Source organism: Cervus elaphus, chromosome 11, assembly GCF_910594005.1.
Source record: "Cervus elaphus chromosome 11, mCerEla1.1, whole genome shotgun sequence".
NCBI lineage: Eukaryota > Metazoa > Chordata > Mammalia > Artiodactyla > Cervidae > Cervus > Cervus elaphus.
In genome coordinates this window covers 19,396,205-19,416,033 of record NC_057825.1, presented here as the reverse complement: position 1 = coordinate 19,416,033, position 19,829 = coordinate 19,396,205, and the positions used below count along the sequence as shown (strand labels likewise).

The following is a 19,829-nucleotide window of genomic DNA, read 5'->3' as shown; positions in this document are numbered from 1 at the left end:
ATTTGTGGCTCGTGGCCTTAGTGGCCCAGCGCAGGGGCGATCTTCCCAGACCAGGGATCAAACCAGTGTCCTCTGCATTGGAGGGCAAATTCGTAACCACTGGACCATCAGGGAAGACCACCCTGTACTTTAAACTCCAATACCTTGCTGGATACTCAGGAGTTCACACAAGAAACTTAAGGCAGGCAACTTCATTTAGGCCAGCCAACATGCTCTGGGCCTCCCAGGTGCCCGGCGCTGTGCTAGGTGACAGACAAGGGGCCAGTGAGACCTGAGGCTCCTTCCAAGAGCTCGCCAACCCCCAGGGAGAGAGCACTGGCTCCTTCAGAAGCCAATTCTAATTGGAAGACTCCAAGAAGGCTTCCTGGAGGAGGCCCTCAAGCCAGATCTACAAAGACCCGAAGAAAAAGCAAATCAAGAGACAGAAAGCCAGAGGGTGATTGCCCAGGGCCAGGGGTGGGAACAGGGAGTGACAGCTTACGGGCATGAGGGAGCCTTCCGGGCAAGGTAAACATTCTAAAACTGGGTTGTGGTGGCGGTCGCAGAGCTCTGTAAGTTTACTTAAAAGTATAAAATAATACACGATTTCTGGCTGCACAGTGAGGCTTGTGGGTTCTTTAGTTCCCCAACCAGGGAGCAAACCCTTGCCCTTGGCAGTGAAAGCATGGAGTCCTAACCACTGAACCACCAGGGAAGTCCCATCGAACAATATACTTTAAATGGGTACACTTTATGGTATGTAAATTATACCTCAATAAAGCTGTTAATTTAAAAAATCTTTAAAGACTGAAGTAGGAATTTAATGGATCAAGTCTGGGTGGCAGGAGAAGGAAGACACCGTGTCCACCGGCCTGACTCACCTTCGGAGTCCCACTTCCAGCCTCCCTGGGCCCCCACCTGCCTCCAGAAAGCTGCCTCATCCCGCAACTTAAATGGTGCTTCTCCCCAGGCCTGGGGCCAGGGCAGGAGCTGCCCTCCAGGCACCTGTCAACTCTACCGGCTCATGGATGGTCTCCCCACCCTACAACCGCAACCAAGCTCTCTGGACAGGATGCAGCCCAGGCCCAGCTTTCAGAGCCAGGTTTGGAGCAAGACTACAGGAGGGGTTTAGCAGTGGGCTTCCCCGGTGGCTCAGACGGTAAAGCGTCTGCCTGCAATGCGGGAGACCTGGGTTCAATCCCTGGGTCAGGAAGAACCCCTGGAGAAGGAAATGGCAACCCACTCCAGTACTCTTGCCTGAAAAATTCCATGGATGGAGGAGCCTGGTGGGCTACAGTCCATGGGATTGCAAAGAGTCGGACATGACTGAGTGACTTCACTTTCACTGAAGAAGAGAAAGAACCTGGGGGGTCGTGGGGGTGGAAAAGGAGATGAAGAAATCGAAAAACTGACCTGAGGACAGCGTGCCTGCAGCAAAGGAATGCAAGCCAAGCTCCAGTCTGAGGGATGAGGCTTGGCTGGGTGTTGGGAAGAAGAGGCATGGGGGTGGGGAGAGGGGTGGGGCAACAGGGGGCTGAGCCATTAGATGGGTGGAGAAAGAAGGGAGAAGGGCCCAGAAACACAGGGTGGGGTGGGAGGTGTGGAGGGACTCTAGGCTCTGCTGTGATGTGGGGTAGCATGGAGCACTTCAAACCAGTCTATCCTAAAGGAAACCAACCCTGAATACTCACTGGAAGGACCGATGCTGAAGCTCCAATACTTTGGCCACCTGATGTGAAGAGCTGAATCATTGGTTAAGACTCTGATGCTGGGAAAGATTGAAGGCAGGAGGAGAAGGGGACGACAGAGGACAAGATGGTTGGATGGCATCAAGTTCATGAACTTGGGCAAACACCTGGAGATGGTGAGGGACAGGGAGGCTTGGTGTGCTGCCGTCCATGGGGTTGCAAAGAGTCAGACATGACTTGGCAACTGAACAACAATGAAGTGTGCAGCACACGCAACAGCATTGGGTCAGAGCGGTGGAGAGCTCACCGAGGCGACAGCAGGTGCCCGACCAAGGGGACACCTCCCTTGCTGAAGGGGACACACGGCAAGGGAAGACTAGCTAGGACAACAGGGTATTCAGGCAATCGGGGAAGACTTCCCTAAGAGGAAGGACACACACCCCAAAACTTTCTTCCTATGTCCAGGATCATGGCGGCTTTATCCAAGGAGTAAGAGTTGAACAATCCTGAGTGTTTCTTAGCCAAGGGTCAGAAACCCATCACTAGCTCCTCAAAGAAGACTTCTCATCTAATGAAGCAGGCCCACCCCAGTCTCCTGGCTTCCTGCCAACCTGGGTTGTACCTGAAACTCTAAAAAGAAACAAATACCCAGAAAACACAGCAGCTGGATTAGCAAGTGGGGGTGGGGGAGAGGGGTGACTGAGCTTATGAAGGAATGTAAGTACAGCAAGAGGAAGTCTCTCAGTTGTGTCTGACTCTGCAACCCTATGGATTGTAGCCTGCCAGGCTCCTCTGTCCATGAGCTTCTCCAGGCAAGAATACTGGAGTGGGAAAAAAATAAAAGAATACTGGAATGGGTAGCCTAATCCTTCTCCCGGGGATCTTCCCGACCCAGGGATCGAACCAAGGTCTCCTGCATTGCAGGCAGATTCTTTACCAGCTGAGCTACCAGGGAAGCCCCTCTGAAGGCAAATGAAACGGTAAAAAGAAAGCATCTTGGCCACCCCAATGCAGCAGGGGAGGGAGCCTGAGGCCTTTCAGACAGCGTCTTTACTTAGTCACGTGTCACGAACACCAAGATGTGAAGCTTTGCCTCTGAAATTCAATTTGACTTGAAACGGCATGGCCAAGGCAAGGTTCTCTGAAAGGATTCACTGTGCTTTTCAGATAATTTTTTAACAAATTCTTTAGACTTGCACCTTGCTCAGTGCCTAATACATGTTCCACCTATCAAACCGTATGGATTACCTGAAGTTACATGAAATCCACATGAGTAGATTTCAACGCATTTTTTTTTTCTTCTTTTTGGTGAAAAGTGATTTGAAAGAGTTTTTTTCCATGGGGCAAGTGGCACCGAAAGACCCTAAGTCCACTCTGCTGTCTCCATACATGATTACCCTCCGTCATCCTGATTGGAAACTGAGCCTAAAGGGAAGAGGATAAGACCCACACGAGATGCACAGATGTGCAGCCTTGCAGGTGGGCATGAAAACATACAAGGAATCCGACGAGACTGCAGGAGGATGGTGAGTCCCAAGGTAGAGTATGATTAAGCCTCCAAGGGCTCTCTTTCCCCAGCACAATGACATCAGGGGCTGACAAACTAGCAAAACACACATAATCCCCCATCAAGTCTGGGCTGGCAACTCATAAACTGGAAGCATCAACCTGCAACAAACAAGCACAGTTTAGGTCTTCCCGGAACGCTAAATTCTCATACAAATCCAATCCTCAACCTAGATAAAATGTCAGCTGCCGGGAGGCTTACTCTCTGGTGCCAAATAAATTCTGGGGCTCCTTATTAATTTAGTATCCTGGATTATCAGACCATGGCACCTCACCACTTCCAAAGGGGCAAGGCAAGGTCTTACCCTAAGTAAGTTTGGGGGAAGGCCTGTTGGAGGAAGGGGAAGACAGACTACTCCGAAGAGCAAACACTCACCATTGTATTTCATGTGAATGTTGAAATTATGTGTGCGGAGCCCTGAGGGCAGGAGTTGCAAGCCCTGGATGACAGCCCTACCTCTGCACCAGACAAAACGCCACAGGAGCTCCAGGTAGAAAGGGGGCTTGGTGAGTGCAAGGCTCGGGCTAGGGAGTGTGGGCCAATGAGACCCCACTTGTTGACCTTCTGTTTTTCTAATTCTGCACAGCCCTGCAGCCAGAAAGGGACTTTAGGAGAAATCCTGAAGGAATTTGTTCAAGCTTTTTATTTGTCTTGGAGTATCTCTAGAGAAGGGCTTGTTGAAAACGAGTGGGTCATTGGCTAGTGTCGGGGCAAATCTCTATTCTTCTGGGCATCTGACTCCCAAAGCCAGGTCTCCCAAATTATTATCACACATTGATGTATGCTTCCCAACTTACAAAAATCGGAACACAAATGAAGCAGGCAAGGCGAGAACATGGCACCACATCCCAAGGCAAGCGAGAGGCAGAATCCCTAGCCCTTCCTTCCAACACATTATCCAATAAAACCTCAAGAGCTCAGTAATTACAGGCGCTTTCAAAAGTGAAACAGAAATAGATCTAAGTCCATAACACTGTTTTCCTTAAGACAAAGGGGCTGCTTTTAACTAGGGGGGAGGGGGAAATCCCAGCTTTTGCTCTGTCTTCTAAGCAGACAAAGTGAGGCTGATTTTTTTTTTTTTAATATTATTGTTGAAATCTGATTATGGGGATGAGAATAGGATACAGATCAAGAGTCTTCTTCTCCTCTAGGATATAAAATCTTTTTATGGAAACACGAAAAGCAGGTTGCATTCTAAGTGTGCTCCTGACACCAACTGAGGATGACAAATTAGCTTATTATTCGGTTCCCCTGGCCTGCAATCACTGTGGAGATCTCAGGGCTTGGGTCCCAGCAGAAGGCAGACCAAAGGAACCGAGCCAGAGGTTTCTGCTCCTGTGTCATAGAAGCCTGCGGAAGCTTCCTTGAGAACACCAGCCAAGAGCACTGGACAGTTGGAAAGGCACCCGGACCCAAGCGCAGCCCCTGCCCACTCCATGCCAGCGTTTCATTTTGAGAACCACATGTACCATGAGGTCTGCTGCTCCCTTGGTGAAAGTTGTATTTTGGGGGTTGGTTTTTTTTTTCCCGTCTGAGAAGGGTCCTGAGAGGAAGAAACTAGAAATGAAAGGGAGGAATCCCGGGCTATGGCAGAAGGCAGGCGGCAGAGCAGCCCTGGCCAGCTGGCCGTGCTGGGTCTGAGCAAGCGCTCTGGTGTGGCTGGCCGGACTCCGCCTGAAAGCGAATGCTGGTTAGAGCTGCGTGCACAGTCACTGCAGTTCAATGAGCACCAGGTTTCGCACTAAACACTAAAAATTAAGGCGTGGGACTAGGAGAAAAGAGTCCCACGCAGACCCTCAGCTTCCTGCACAAGGCTGATCAAAGGGAGAAGGGATTGGGGGGTTGGGGGGGGTGGAGAACGTAGGGCGTTCGATGCCAGCGCCCAAGGCAGGACTCGCCATCCTGACAATCATGCTCCTCTAGGGGGGAGTGGATGTTGGCGGGGAGGAAAAGGGGGCAGCCTTCCGCGTGACCAGGCCTGGTCAGGGGTGCCCCGGGAGCCCGAGATGCGTCTCTGCGGCGAGTGCCACTTTCTCACTGCTGGGCTCCCAGATGGCAGATCCGCACGCCCCCGGGGAGTAGGCACTTGTTGAACAAAAGGGCTCCCGACTCCCGCAGCCTCTGCTTTCGGCCAGGAGAGGGACCCCCGCTCGGGCGCGCCAGGCTTAGCGGCTGGAGAAGGGCGGGCGCCCGGCGCTGCGCGCTCCTACACCTTCCAGGCGGCGCCGGCCCGGAGCAGAGGCGGGGAGACGGCACCGCCGGCCGCCTAAACTTTCTCGGGTCTCCGAGCTTCATGGTTAAGTTAGGGCGGCGGGAGAAGCACACGACACACGGGGCGGGGGTGGGGGTGTGTGAACAGGAGCCTCTCCCACGATAAAGGGGGAAAGAAAGGATTTTTTTAAAGTGAGACGCTAATCCAGTTAACATAACACCTACTGTGTGCCCGGCACTCGGCCGAACGAGAGAGAGCTACAGTGTTTCTCATTTTAACCGTCACGACAGACCCCGAGGGAGGGGGGAACTGTCCCCATTTGATAAGAAAACCGCGATCCGGGATGGTGGCGTATCTGGCACAGGTGGCGCGGGCGCGAGTCCCCGCGATGCCCCGGCTTCTAACTCCGCCGCAGGGCTCTGCCCGCCGCCCCTCCGCCTGGGAAGGGGCGAGCAGATGGCCGCCGAGCCGGCCCCCTCCCCTGGCCAGAGGGCACAGGCGACTCACGTGGACCGCGCGGACCTGTCCCCGGGTGGGGGTCGCCCGGCTGTCCCCGAAGCCCGGGCTAGCCACCCCCCACCCCGGGCCTCGGATCCTTGCTCTGTCTGTAGCTCCGCACTGCGCTGGCCGGCCGGGACCCGCGCGGCTCTGCGCTCGGGTCTGGTCCGCCCACGCCCACCTTGCCCATCCGCACCCCGACACGCACAGTCGCTCACACACGATACACACTCCGCGCACCGGTCCCCACCAGCAACTGCGCCCCGACACGATTCCACAAACGCAGCCCCCAAATGTGCCGATTCCAGCTGCACACACGGATGCCCCACGAGGACACGCCATTCCAGGGACACACCGCCGTACTCAGTCAACCACAACTCCACAGCGCAGAGAAACACAATCACCGCCGGCACACGCGCACACAAGCACACACACGCACACACACACACGCAGAGAGCCCGACCGCAGCACACGCCCCGCACTACCCGCAGCCCAACCCCTTTCCTACCTGCTCCGTCGCAGGACGCGATCTGTCGAGCTCCCCGAGCCCAAGTTCCGCGCCGCCGGCACTGGGGGCGGGCACGGGCCGCTGCGAGGGACTGGCGCGCCGAGGCCAGGGAAGGGGTGCCTAGGAGCGCGGGCCTCCGTGCGCCCGCAGCCGCCGCGCTGGCCCTGCGCTCATCGCCTCGCAGAAAGACAAAAGGAAGCCGGCAGAGAGGGAGGGAGCGAGGTGGAGGCGCCCGCGCGTCCGCAGAGCCGCCAGTCCGCCGCCTGCAGTCGCCGCGGCCCGCCCGCCAGCCCCGGGAAGGAAGGGGACGCGAAGGCGGGGCCCGGAGGCGGGGGCCGGAGGCGGGGCGCGAGCTCAAGTTTCCTGCAGACCCGCCCCCGCTCGGCCACGCCCCTCCATTTAACCCCGCCCACCAACCCACGTTGGTCCCACCCCAGCTGTAACCGCCCCCCGCTTCTGACCCTGCCGCGCCCCGCCCCCGCCCTCTCCACGCCGACCCCTTGCTGCCCCGCGTGGATCTCCAGGTAGGGGGCGGAACCAAGCGCCAGCTCCGCCTTCCTAACCTTTGGCCCCTGGCCTGAGAGTAAGGGAGAGGCCTGTGGGGCGGTGCCCGGAGAGGCCCGCCCCGCGTCCTCCCGGGTTCTCTGCCAGGAAGTGCGGCCCCGGTGGCCCAGGACGGGGAAGAAGCCTCTCAAGTCGCCCCAGGCCGCCGGCCAGGCCCCTTCTGGTACCACCCCCCTGCCCATCCTGTAAGCAGATGGCCCCAACCTTCCCGCGTATGGTTCAGGGAAGGAGCCCGGGGGCCTGGCGGAGGGAGGCCTGGGTTCCAGTTCTGGTGGCCTTTGCTGACTCGAGGCTGTTTGGACAGGTCCCTTGGACTCCTTCCGGCTTCCCTGGTGTCTCAGCTGGTAAAAGAATCCGCCTGCATTGAGGGAGACCTGGGTTGGATCCCTGGGTTGGATCTTCCCTAGGTTGGGAAGATCCCCTGGGGAAGGGAAAGGCTACCCACTCCAGTATTCTTGGGCTTCCCTTGTGGCTCAGCTGGTAAAGAATCTGCCCACAATGCGGGAAACCTGGGTTTGATCCCTGGGTGGGGAAGGTCCCCTAGAGAAGGGAACAGCTACCCACTCCAGTATTCTGGCCTGGAGAATTCTATGGACTGTACAGTCCATGGGGTCACAAAGAGTCGGACACGACTGAGTGACTTTCACTGACTTGACTTGGACTCCTTCAGCCTCGGTTTCCCCACCTGTAAAATGGACAGGAGCAGGCTTCTTCTGGCTCCTCCCTCCCTGACATTCTGTGGGTCTTCGGTCTCTGCTGAAGAAGGGGCTTGGTTGCCATCTCATCCTCTGGGCTGAGAGCCCCTAGGTCTCAGGGGGAGGTGGACCCGTGTTTCCTGCAGACTTTCCCGTCTGCCTGCCGTGTGGTGAGCAGCTAGCAGGCAAAAATGGGGGTCTGTGCCTCCCAAGGCACCCTGCCAGTGGCTTCAGAAAATCTGGGTTCTAGAAGAGCAGATATGCACACGCCCCCACCTCTACCATCACCACCCACCCCAAACATCCCCGAAGAAAGGTAACCACAGAAACAGCCATAAATGTGGAGCTGGGCCTTAGTGTTAGGCTGAGACAAACTGTCTTCCTAGCGTCTCCAGGGGAAAACTCAAATCTCCATCAAATCCTCCTCCACAAAAGCACGGTGAGTGGAACCCCCACCACTCGGGAGGCTGCAGAGAGAAATGATGGTGGGTGGCTTTGGGGGGAATTGGCTGGTGGCGGGGGGCCAGCAGGCAAGGTGGTCTGAGCCCAGACCCCTTTTTCTGCAGGCAAATGACAAAACTGTACCCGGAGGGACTAAGTCTCTTAGGCGGCCCTAAGTGAAGCCTTAAATACTGCAGGAGGGATCTGCCTGCCAGTGCAGGGGACATGGGTTTGACCTCTGGTTCTGGAGAATTCCACATGCCACCAAGCAAAAAGCCTGGGAGCCACAACTACTTAGCCCACATGCCACACTCACTGACCCCTGCCTAGAGCCTCTACTCTGCATCTAGAGAAGCCACGCAATGAGAATCCCGTGCACTACTAGGAAGAATAACCCCAACTACTCTTCCTAGAGAAAGCCCACACACAGCAACAATGACTCCGTGCAACCAAAATAAATAAATAAATGTTAAAATGCTCTAATGACAGCAGGAAGAGTACTGGGCTGTGGTGACATCATCGGAGCCAGCTGTGGTACCCAGGGTCTCCATCTTTCCTTCTCAGCAGAGACCAAAGTCTTTACAGGCCTCTTGCCTAGCTTCTGTAGCTTCGGATGTCTCTTGGCTTGTAGGTGGCTGTCTTCTCCCTGTATCTTCACATCACCTTCTCTCTGCGTGTCTGTCCCTGGGCCAGGTTTCCCCTTTTATAGGAACTTAATCAACTACAAAGACCCTATTTCCAAATAAGGTCACAACTCCAGGTACCAGGGGGTTAGGACATCAACATGTTTATGGCAGAACAATTGGACCCATAACAAGTATCATATAATTTGTCTTCCACTCGATGGCTGTGAAAACTCCAAGTCAGGAATGATTCTGATTATTCTTAATGATATTTGACTTAGTTTTGTGCTTTTTTAAAATTGAGGTGTAGTTGATTTGGCTTTCTTGGTGGCTCAAACAGTAAAGAATCTGCCTGCAATGCGGGAGACCAGGGTTCAATCCCTGGGTGGGGAAGATCCCCTGGAGAAGAGAATGGCTACCCACTCCAGTATTATTGCCTCAAGAATTTCATGGACAGAGGAGCCTGGCAGGCTACAGTCCATGAGGTCACAAAGAGCTGGACACGATAGGGTAACTTACATTCTCACGTCAGTAGGTAGTTGATTTACAATTCTGTGTTAGTTCCAGGTGTACAGAGAATTCCCCCGCAGTCCAGTGGTCAGGATTTCACTGCTGAGAGCACAAGTATATGTGTGTGTTCTTTTTCAGTTCTTTTCCTTTATTACAAAATACTTGCCTTTTTGTTATTATTTCTAAGATCTCCTTGGAGATGAAGATTACCATTTACCTTCTGCATAAGACAGATATTAAATATTTTCATCTATTCGATTTTGTATGTACAAAATTTGTTTTTAGAGTCTGTCTTCTTTTTTATTTAATTTATTGAACTATAGTTGATTTACAGTGTTTCAGATATACAGCGAAGTGACTCAGTTATATATATATGTGTGTATATTGTTCCCAGTGACTCAGTCGTGTCCAAATCTTGGCAACCCTATGGACTGTACCCCAGGAGTCTCCTCCGTCCATGGGATTTTTCCAGGCAAGAATACTGGAGCGGGTTGCCATTTCCTCCTCCAGGGGACTTTCCTGACCCAGGGATTGAAACTGCATCTCTTGTGTCTCCTGCATTGGCAGGCGGATTCTTTTCCACTGGGAAGCCCTTATGTGTATATACATACATATACATATATGTGTATGTGTGTGTGTGTGTGTATATATATATGTGTGTGTGTGTGTGTGTGTGTGTGTGTGTGTGTGTGTGTGTATATATATATATATATATATATATATATATATATATAAAATCCTTTTTCAGATTCTTTTCCTTTTTAGGTTTTTAAAAAGTATAGTTCCCTGTGCTGTATAGTAGGTCCTTGCTGGTTATCTGTTTTATATGTAGCAACACACATCTGCTAATTTCAAACTCCTAACTTATCCCTCCCCACCCCCTTTGCCTTTTGGTATTCATAAATTTGTGTCCTGTGTCTGGGGTATGATGTTGTTTTTGAAGCACTCTTACATATGCTATCTCTAACATTCTTGAGATTCTTTCCCCAGTTTATAGATGAGGACACCTCTGCTTAGAGAAATGAGGTCTCCAACGTTGCATATACAATCAGTGATAGCCAGGTTTAAAGCCAATTCAAAATGTTACTGTGCTGGGCCCACATAGGCATTGGAAAAAAAAAATTCTACTTAAATAAACTATTTGTAGTACTTTGCTGAACTTGAGTGCGTGTCTTACTAGGGAGGTTGTTTCAAATAAATGAAGTTCTAGCTCACAAACCCCTATTCCTAAATGTTTGAGAAAGCGGAGGCTAGCGTGTTTCCAGGTCCTCTTTTGATTCACTTGTAATTAGGATGTGGAACAGAGTGGGCGAGGTGGCTCCTCTGGCTGCCCGCTCTTCTCCTGACCCCGGAAGCTCAAAGCAGAGGAAATAGGCAGAGCACTGGCTGGCAGCACCAGCAAAAAGGATCACTGGATTCTGCCTCTGGTCAGCAGTGATCAGAGGTGTGGAAATGAATCCTTAGACCATCTAGCTTATCCCTGAGGTCCACCAGTGTTCGTGACAGCCCCTGAGGCGGATGCTGCGACCTTTGGGGTCACCCAGGGAATGTGACTCGAGGGCACATCGCGATGGGTCTCCCTTTCTCTTTTATCCTTGCAAGCTCTGGGGCGGTGGTCAAGACAAACTAGAGTGTCCCTTCCCCTAGAGCAACCACCCTTCTCAGCACTGAATCAGGTTCCCCCCACCCCCTGCAATTGATATCCTGAAGCCCTAACACCCCCAAAGTTCCTGTTTTTGAAGCTAGGCCTTTTAGGAGATAACTAAGATTAAATGAGGTCATAAAGCTAGGATCCTAATCCCTTCGGGTTAGTGGCCTTGAAGAACAGGAGAGAATGTGATCTCTCCCTCTGTCCCTAGAGGCCATGTGAGGACACAGCAAGAGGGAGGCCATCTGCAAGCCAGGAAAAGAGTCCTCACCAGACTCTGAATCAACTGACGCTTCCTTCTTGGACTTCTGGCCTCCTGAGCTGTGGGAAATGACCGTGTGTTCTGCAGGGCCCCTAATCTGGGGTCTTCTGATATGATCCCCTGAGCTGCCTCAGACATGCCTTGCGTATCTTCCCATCTTCTGTTTCCCATCCATCTGCCCTGCTGTCCCTCTCTAATCCCAGGGCTGGGAGCCAGACCCCAATCTCAGGACCAGGGGCTTTCAGGACCTCATTCTGGTCCTTGAGCAGTGTATCGGCCTCTAACCCTGCTCCCTGAGCCCTCCCCAAGCTTCTAAGGAGCAGGATAAGGGTGTGGAAGGGAGCCTGTCTGCTATGAGGGCTCGGGGCCGACTCCTCTCCTATCATCACCAAAGGCAGGCTCTGAGGAGCAGAGGGAAGTCAATGGGATTCCAGGTTCCTGCAGCCACCCTCGTCAGGACCGTGTGGAAGTCTTCTCAAACCAGAAATCGAACCTGTGTCCCCTGCAGTGGGAGCACGGAGTCCTTATCATGGGACCTCCAGGGAATTCCTGGGAGATTCCTTAAATTCACTGAATCTCTCATTGGGGAGGTTGACAGGCTTAAATGAGCAACATTGAATGTGTTAAAAAAAAAAAATTAATCCCTCCCTCCTTGACTCCTCTTTCTTTCCTTCTCTCTCCTTTAACAATCCTAGAACACTCTGTTCAACCACCCTAATGGAGCCCTAATCCAGAATCCAGGGTTCTGATTTCCTAATTTGTAAAATGTGGATATTAATGCCTCCCTTGGACTAAAAGAGGTGATGTGTGTACAGAGCCTATGGTAGGAGAGAAACTCAATAAATGATCAGTACCTTCCCTTCATCGGCTTAGGTATCATCACCGTGAAGCCTGGCTGACTGAGAACAAAGGTGTAAAGAAAACTGTGCAGTGACTGTCAGGAGACCTGGGTCCTGATTCCAGTTCCAACGCATGTTCGCTGTGTTGCATGGACCAGACGCCTACTGTCCCTGAGCTGTATCCTCACGGGAGCTCTGCCCTCAGGCGGCTACAGGAAAGGGGCCCACGTGTGCTGCAGAATGGGAAGTGGCTTTGCCCCGTGTTCCAGTGCAGGCCGGGGACCAAGCGTGTCGATCTTGAGGCAGTGGCCCCACCAGGAGAGGTGGGCAGGCTCATCTGGAGCCCCCAGGGCAGATGCTTACTGTGGGTTTGCAGAGCAGGATGGACCAGGCCGTGTGTCCAGGTGCCACCCGCCAGTGGATGTCATGATTACCCATTACCGGAGGGAGCTCGCGTCCACAGTCTGCCGGCCCCCTAAGGTAAAGCCAAAGCCCCCAGCCCTGGGCTGACATCTTTTCTATATTGGTGAAGGAGGAGGGGAGCAGCCCAGAGTCTGTTTGGCTGCATAAGGCTCGATCGAAAGCACAAAACCTGAAGCCAGACACAAATAGTGGCTTTGACCGTTGTTTCAAACCAGTTCAAACCGGAAAAAGCTGCTTGCCTTTCCAGCTCTGCTCCTAATGGCTTCTTCTCTGGGAAACAGAGTTCCTGGTGCCTGAGAAATTGGTCCATGCCCGAAGCAGGAGGATAGGTGTCTGCCTGAAACAATTCCACGACTAACGTGGGGCAGAAGGAACACCTCCACAGCCCTTTCTGTCTTTTATTTCTTCTTCCAAGCCAACATTGTCCAAATCCCGACAGGAAGAGGGCACAACCCACATATGTAGGCACGTTTTAGAAAGTAAAACGACACAGATGAAATGAATTTTAATGATACGTTTTATTTAATTCAATCTATTAAAAAACTATTACTTCAACATGTAATTCGTCTAAACATTATGGTGATATATTTTGCATTCTTTTTATTTCACACTAAGCCTTTGAAATTCAGCATGCATCCTGTTTATAGCACACCTCAGTTCAGATTAGCTGCAATTCAAGTGCTCAATAGTCATTTTGACAAATGGTACTGGAGCAACTAGGTAGCCAAATTGAAAAAGAATGAAGTTGGGCCCCTACCTCCCACCATTTACAAAAGTTTGACTCAGAATGGATCAAAGGAGCTTCCATTTGATGGAAGCTCCATTATTTACCACGGCTCAGTGAAAAAGAATCTGCCCACCAGTGCAGGAGACACGGGTTCAGTTCCCAGTCCGGAAGATTGCACTTTAGGAGGGACAACGATGCCCGGGCACCATAACTACTGAGTCAGCAGTCTAGAACCCATGCTCTGCAACAAGAGAAGCCACCACAGTGGAGAGTAGTCCTACTCACCACAGCTAGAAAGAACCCATGTGCAGCAACAAAGACCCAACACAACCAAACATAAATAAATAAATGAACCTCGTAAAAAAAATTAAAAAGGAAAAATAAAAATAAAAAAGGATGGATCAAAGACCTAAATGTAAGAGCTAGAACTATAAAACTCTTAGAAGGAAACGTAAGCATAACTCTTTTTGATTGGATCAGGCGATGTTTTCTTAGCTACAGCCCCAAGCCACTGACAACCAAAGGAAAGGCTGACAGGTTAGACATCATCAAAATTAAAAGCTTTTGTGCTTCAAAGGACACTTGCAAGAACATGAAAAGACAGCCATCAAAATGGAACAAAATATTTGCAAATTAAATATCTGATAAAGAACTTCTATTTAGGAGATAAAAAGAATTCTTACCACTCAACAATAAAATTTCAACTCAATTTAGAAATGGCAAAGGGTTTGAATGCCTGTTTCCCCAAGGAAAATATACATAAGACCAATAAGCACACATAAAGAAAGATGATCAACATCATTAGTCATCAGGGGAGTACAAATCAAAACCTCAGTGAGACTACTCCACACTCGCTAAGGTTGCTGTAAAAAGATGGACAATAAGTGTTGGTGGGAATGGAGGAGGTGGTATAAAATGGTGTGATGGCTGTGGAGAACAGTTCGGCAGTTCTTCAAACAGTTAAACATAGAGTTACGTGTGTGTGTGCGTGTGTGTGTGTGTGTGTTCACACTCAGTTGTATCCAACCCTTTGCGAACCATGGACTGTAACCTACCAGGCTCTTCTATCCATGGAATTTTCCAGGCAAGAATACTGGAGTGGGTTGCCATTTCCTCCTCCAGGGGATCTTCCTGACCCAGGGATCCAGCCCACATCTCTTGCATCTCTTGCACTGGCAGACGAATCCTTTACCAACTGTGCTACCTGGAAAGTCCAGGTGTTACCATACAACCCAGCAATTCTATACCCCAGCATATAACCAAGAAAATTGAAAATAAATGTTTACCCCAAAACTTGTGCATGAATGTTCATAGCAGCATTATTTATAACATCTACAAAGTAGAAATAACCCAAAAGTCCATCTACTGAAGAATGGATAAATAAAATATGATCTTGGGGATTCCCCAGTGGTCCAGTGGCTAGGACTCTGCACTCCACTGCTGAGGGCCTGGGTTCAATCCCTGATCAGGGAACTAAGTTACCACAAGTCTTGCAGCACAATGTGGCCAAAAAACAAAGAAAGAAAAGAAAAATGTAGTTTATCCATAATAGTGGAATATTATTTAGCCCTAACGAGAAATGATGCGCTAATACATGCTACAGCATGTTGAACCTTGAAAACATCATGCTGATTTTAACACACTCTAGGAAATGTCCAGAATAAGCAAATCCATAGAGACTGATAGTAGGTTAGTGGTTGCCAGAGTCTGAGAATTGAGGAAAATGGAGGAAAACTGACTTCTCGTGGGCAATTCTTTCTGGAATTACATAGGGATGATGGCTGTGCAATCTTGTGAATATACTTTCAACCACTGAATTGTACACTTGAAAAATGAATAAATTTAAAAATCAGAGCGGAAGACATTTGCCCCAAATCATACAGATAATAACTTCCAGGTGGAGCTAGATCCCGTCGTAGCCTCCTACATGAGATTTTCTCCCCATGGCCTCACATGACTGTGAGGCTACACTTCTTTCTTTCTTTTTTTATTTTCCTTTTTTCTTCCCCTATTTTTTTTTTTTTTTTGTATTGGAAGAACATGACATTAAAAGAAACTTGGCCCACTCCAGTATTCTTGCCTGGAAAAGTCCAGGGACAGAGGAGTCTGGCGGGCTGAAGTCCATGGGATTACATGACTGAGCATGTGTGCATGAGGGTGGAGGGAGATGGGTTGGTGGCAATAAAGTGGTAGAACTAAAAAAAAAAAAAAAGAAACTTGGGACTTCCCTAGTGGTCCAGTGGTTAAGAATCCACCTGTCAATGCAGGGGACACGGGGACAACCCCTGGTCCAGGAAGATTCCACATGCTGAGGGGCAACGAAGCCGGTGAACCCCAACTACTGAAACTTGCATGTGCTTAGAGCCCATGCTCTGCAACAAGAGAAGCTGCCACGGTGAGAGACACACATGCGGCAACTGGAGAGTAGCCCTCGCTTGCCTGCACACCGCAACGAAGACCCAGAGAAGCCAAAAATAAATAAAGACTGAAAACAAAAGAAACTCGAACAGCAAAATCCTCTGATGAAGTGAAAAAGGAATTGACAGAGGAGAAATAGTCCAAGCAGCCAAAATGAAAGATGTCCAACCCCTTCAGCAGCTGAGACAAAATAAAGCAACTTCGAGACAGGGTTACCTCCCTAACGGCACCAAGTAGGGAAAAAGGTTGAGTCAGGGGGACTTGAGTATGCCCAGGGGAGGAGGGTTAATTGCAGCAATCACTTCAGAGGGCAGTTTGGCAACATCTAGTAAAGCTGAGAGGCAAACATCCCTCCGCTTATACACCCCAACCAAACCTCTGTGCAGAAGCCAGAAGGCCTTTTGCAAGAACGTCACTGCAGCAAAGGAGGATGAAAATTGAAAGCAGCCTCAGTGTCTGGCGTTTGGGGGAAGGAGTAAATGAAGCATGTTATATTTACACGATGGAATATAAAATAAATGACAGTTAACATCAAGTAGCTAGATATTTCTGAATTAACATGGAAACTGTGGTACATCATTGTTTAGGTTTATTTAAAACATACAATGCAGTGTACATCTGTGTAAATGTATATAAGTATAGCAAAAGTATCAAAATGGACTGAAGGAGAATGCCACTCATTCACGTTAAGGGTTGTTTCTGGGACAGGGAAGGGTGGAAAAAGACTGGAGTGATGAAGCAGGCTTCGCCAGCACAGTTCAGTTCAGTTCAGTCGCTCAGTCGTGTCCCACTCTTTCTGACCCCATGGACTGCAGCATGCCAGCCTTCCCTGTCCATCACCAGCTCCCAGAGTTTACCCAAACTCATGTCTGTCGAGTCGGTGATGCCATCCAACCATCTCATCCTCTGTCATCCCCTCTCCTCCTGTCTTCAATCTTTCCCAGCATCAGGGTCTTTCCAAATGAGTCAGCTCTTCGCATCAGGTGGCCAAAGTATTGGAGTTTCAGCTTCAACATCAGTCCTTCCAATGAATATTCAGGACTGATTTCCTTTAGGATGGACTGGTTGGATCTCCTTGCAGTCCAAGGGACTCTCAAGAGTCTTCTCCAACACCACAGTTCAAAAGCATCAATTCTTCTGTGCTCAGCTTTCTTTATAGTCCAACTCTCACATCCACACATGCCCACTGGAGCACAGACATGCATTATTTCTAAAACTATGAAGCCACCATGTCCTGACAGCCACTCTGTTGGGGATGCGTATATGTTTGATATTCTCTGTACTTACCTGGACTTTAAATGGTTTTCCTTAAAAAGTAACATAAATAGTATCCCCTGACCCTCATTTAATTCTGACTTATGGGATTGTCTGACTAATCTAAAAGTCAAAGTGCCAGGAACCTCAGCCTTTTGGAATGCAGCCCTCAAACCTAAGAGAAGAGCTCTTGGCACGGAGGAAACATTGTTATAAAGCCCAGGTACCCAATTCAGGTAGAAACTTCAGGCTTAGTTGGTAAAATAAGGCAGAATATTAGAAACAGTTCTCACAGCGGAGGAGTTGTGAGTAGCCCAGAAGGCTGTTAAGTTTCATGTCTTTCTAGCAGGGTCAGTGAAGTCACTGTAAAGCTCACAATTAAGGAAGGGCTGGACAGGGCGGGGGCGGGGGTGCGAACATTGCCAAAGTTGGGATGTGCAAAGACAGCCCCTTCCAGGGGCAGCTTGAGAGACAGGAAGAGAAGGCATCTGCCCCCACAGCCTCCCAGATGGGGGCCTGCCTAGACAGAACCCAGGAGGAACACAGGGAAGGTCCCGCAGAAGCAGAGCAGACGGTTTTGTGGGGAAACAACTTCTTTGACAGCTCACGGCCCTGGCCCCAAGATCAGGCCTCTGCTGTTCTGAGGGCTTCAGGGCCCCCAGAGTCAGGCATCTGCCCAGGAGGGACATGAGATCTTGCCCGGCAGGTACATGCTGCTCCCATGCTGCTGAGCTGCCCCAAGGACACCAGAAGAACTCATGTCACTGTGGCGTGCCTCCCAGACTCTGCATTAGACCCGAGACACGCAGACCCTCAGTTGCTTGAAGTACTGACTACTAATAGCTCTTGGCTCATCCCATCCTGTTCAGAGAAGGCAATGGCAACCCAGTCCAGTACTCTTGCCTGGAAAATGCTATGGATGGAGGAGCCTGGTAGGCTGCAGTCCATGGGGTCGCTAAGAGTCGGACATAACTGAGAGACTTCACTTTCACTTTTCACTTTCATGCTTTGGAGAAGGAAATGGCAACCCACTCCAGTGTTCTTGCCTGGAGAATCCCAGGGATGGCGGAGCCTGGTGGGCTGCCGTCTGTGGGGTTGCACAGAGTCGGACACGACTGAACCGACTTGGCAGCAGCAGCAGCAGTATCCCATCCTGGGAACTGCCCTCAAATGAAAAGAGCTGCCTGGGGCTTCCCTGGTGGTCCATTGGGGCTAAGAATCTGCCTGCCAGAATGTAGGGGACGCGGGTTCGATCCCTGGTCCAGGAAGATTCCACATGCTGCGGGGCAACAACTACTGAGTCCTGAGCTCTCAAGCCCACAAACCGCAGTTACTGAGCCCAAGAGTCACAACTACTGAAACCTGCAAGCCCTTGAGCCTGTGGTCTGCAAACAAGAGAAGCCACTGCAATGAGAAGCCCGAACACCACCACGAGGAGTAGCCCCCACTCTGCAACTAGAGAAATCCATTGTGCAGCAATGAAGACAATCAAAAATAAATAATAAATAAGTAAAATAAATTTTTAAAAAAGAGAATGAAAAGAGCTGCCTGGTCTAAGTTTCAACACTCCCCAGGGATAGCCCAGATCCAGGAACTGTTAGCTTGGGGACCCAGCTTGGGATGTCTCTGAAGGTCTACCCAGCCTCAGAGCTCCCTGTGGGAATGGCTGAGGTTCTTTTATAAGAGGCTCTCTTATAAGCTATCGCTGCCTCATTCTGTGTCTCTTACTTACTGCAGAGGTGTGTCCCCAAGGACGCTCCCTAATAAACCTCCTGCTGAAAATCTCATCTCCAAATCTGTTTCCCAGGGAACAATCAAAGACACAGGATATCTAACAATGGTCTGAAGTTACCAAAAACATATTACAATGTGTTTAGGAGCCTCTATCTGAAACCGTGTGTAATATGTCTATATTCAGTTATGCATTAGAATCAGCTGCAAACAATAAAGGTCCCCCAAAATATTGCCTTCAGCAAAATAGACCTTTAGTTCTTTCTCATATAAAAGTAGCCCAGGGCAAAACTAATCTAGAGGACGGAAAGCAGATAGAGTAGATATATGGGAGAAGGGGATGGGGATTGACTACAAAAAGGCACAAGGAAACTTTTGGTGGTAATGAGGAAACACTATATCTTTATTGGGATGGTAGTTGCATATGTCGAACCTCATTGAACAGTACACTTAAAATGGGTATACTTTATTTCACGTAATTTATGACAATAAAGTTGAATAGTCCAGAGACAGGAAGTCTGGGATTAAAATGTTCCCAGGTGACAGAGACTCATCTTCTTGTATTTATTTCTCTTCCTTGCAGCATCTTTAGTCTCAAAATCACCTCACGGTCCAGAAGGGCTGCAAAAGATCCAGTACTTACATACTTTATTTAGGCAGAAGGATGAAAACGGAAAAGAGCCATCTCCCTCATTTCTAAAGAGGAAGTAAGTGCCACACAATACTTCTGCTCACATCTCATTGACCAGAACTTAGTTATAGGAAACTGGAAAACGTGTGGTCCTTAAATGAGATCTTTGCAGCTCCAAATGAATTTGGAATCCTATGAGTAAAGAACAGGAGGAATGGCTACTGGGGCAATTCTCAGAAAATCTTAGAAAGATTTCAATGAAAAAGTAGTTGAAATAAAAATATTTTGTGTACTTTAAACGGAGAGCATCAAGCTGGAACACTGACTAGGGGGAGTCTCAGGGCTTTCCCAGTGAAGGGAAGTGTCAGAATGTCAGCACACTTCTGTATCTACACAGTTAAGACAAGTTTAGGATCTGCAAAGATCTAATATGCAACATAAAAATCATTTTATTTTCTTGGTAGATTTGTGGTTTTCTAGGGCTGGAGGCAGTGTTGGAGTGAAATGGGCAGCGGCTGCTAAAAGGTTTCTTTTTGGGGTGATAAAACTTTTCTGGGGAATTCCCTGGTGGTCCAGAGGTTAGCCCTCGGTGTTTTCACTGTTGAAGCTCA

At 49.8% G+C, this 19,829-nt stretch overlaps 1 protein-coding gene across 1 annotated transcript in view; it reads right to left on the bottom strand.

Moving 5' to 3' along the window:
- HPCAL1 (hippocalcin like 1) overlaps nt 1–6,759 on the bottom strand; it is a 116,695-nt gene extending 109,936 nt beyond the window's left edge. Inside the window, exon 1 of the mRNA XM_043917063.1 lies at nt 6,453–6,759. The gene's annotated coding sequence lies outside the window, so the exon portion shown is untranslated. The remainder of the gene's footprint in view (nt 1–6,452) is intronic.
- Between the last annotated feature and the right edge of the window lie 13,070 nt (nt 6,760–19,829).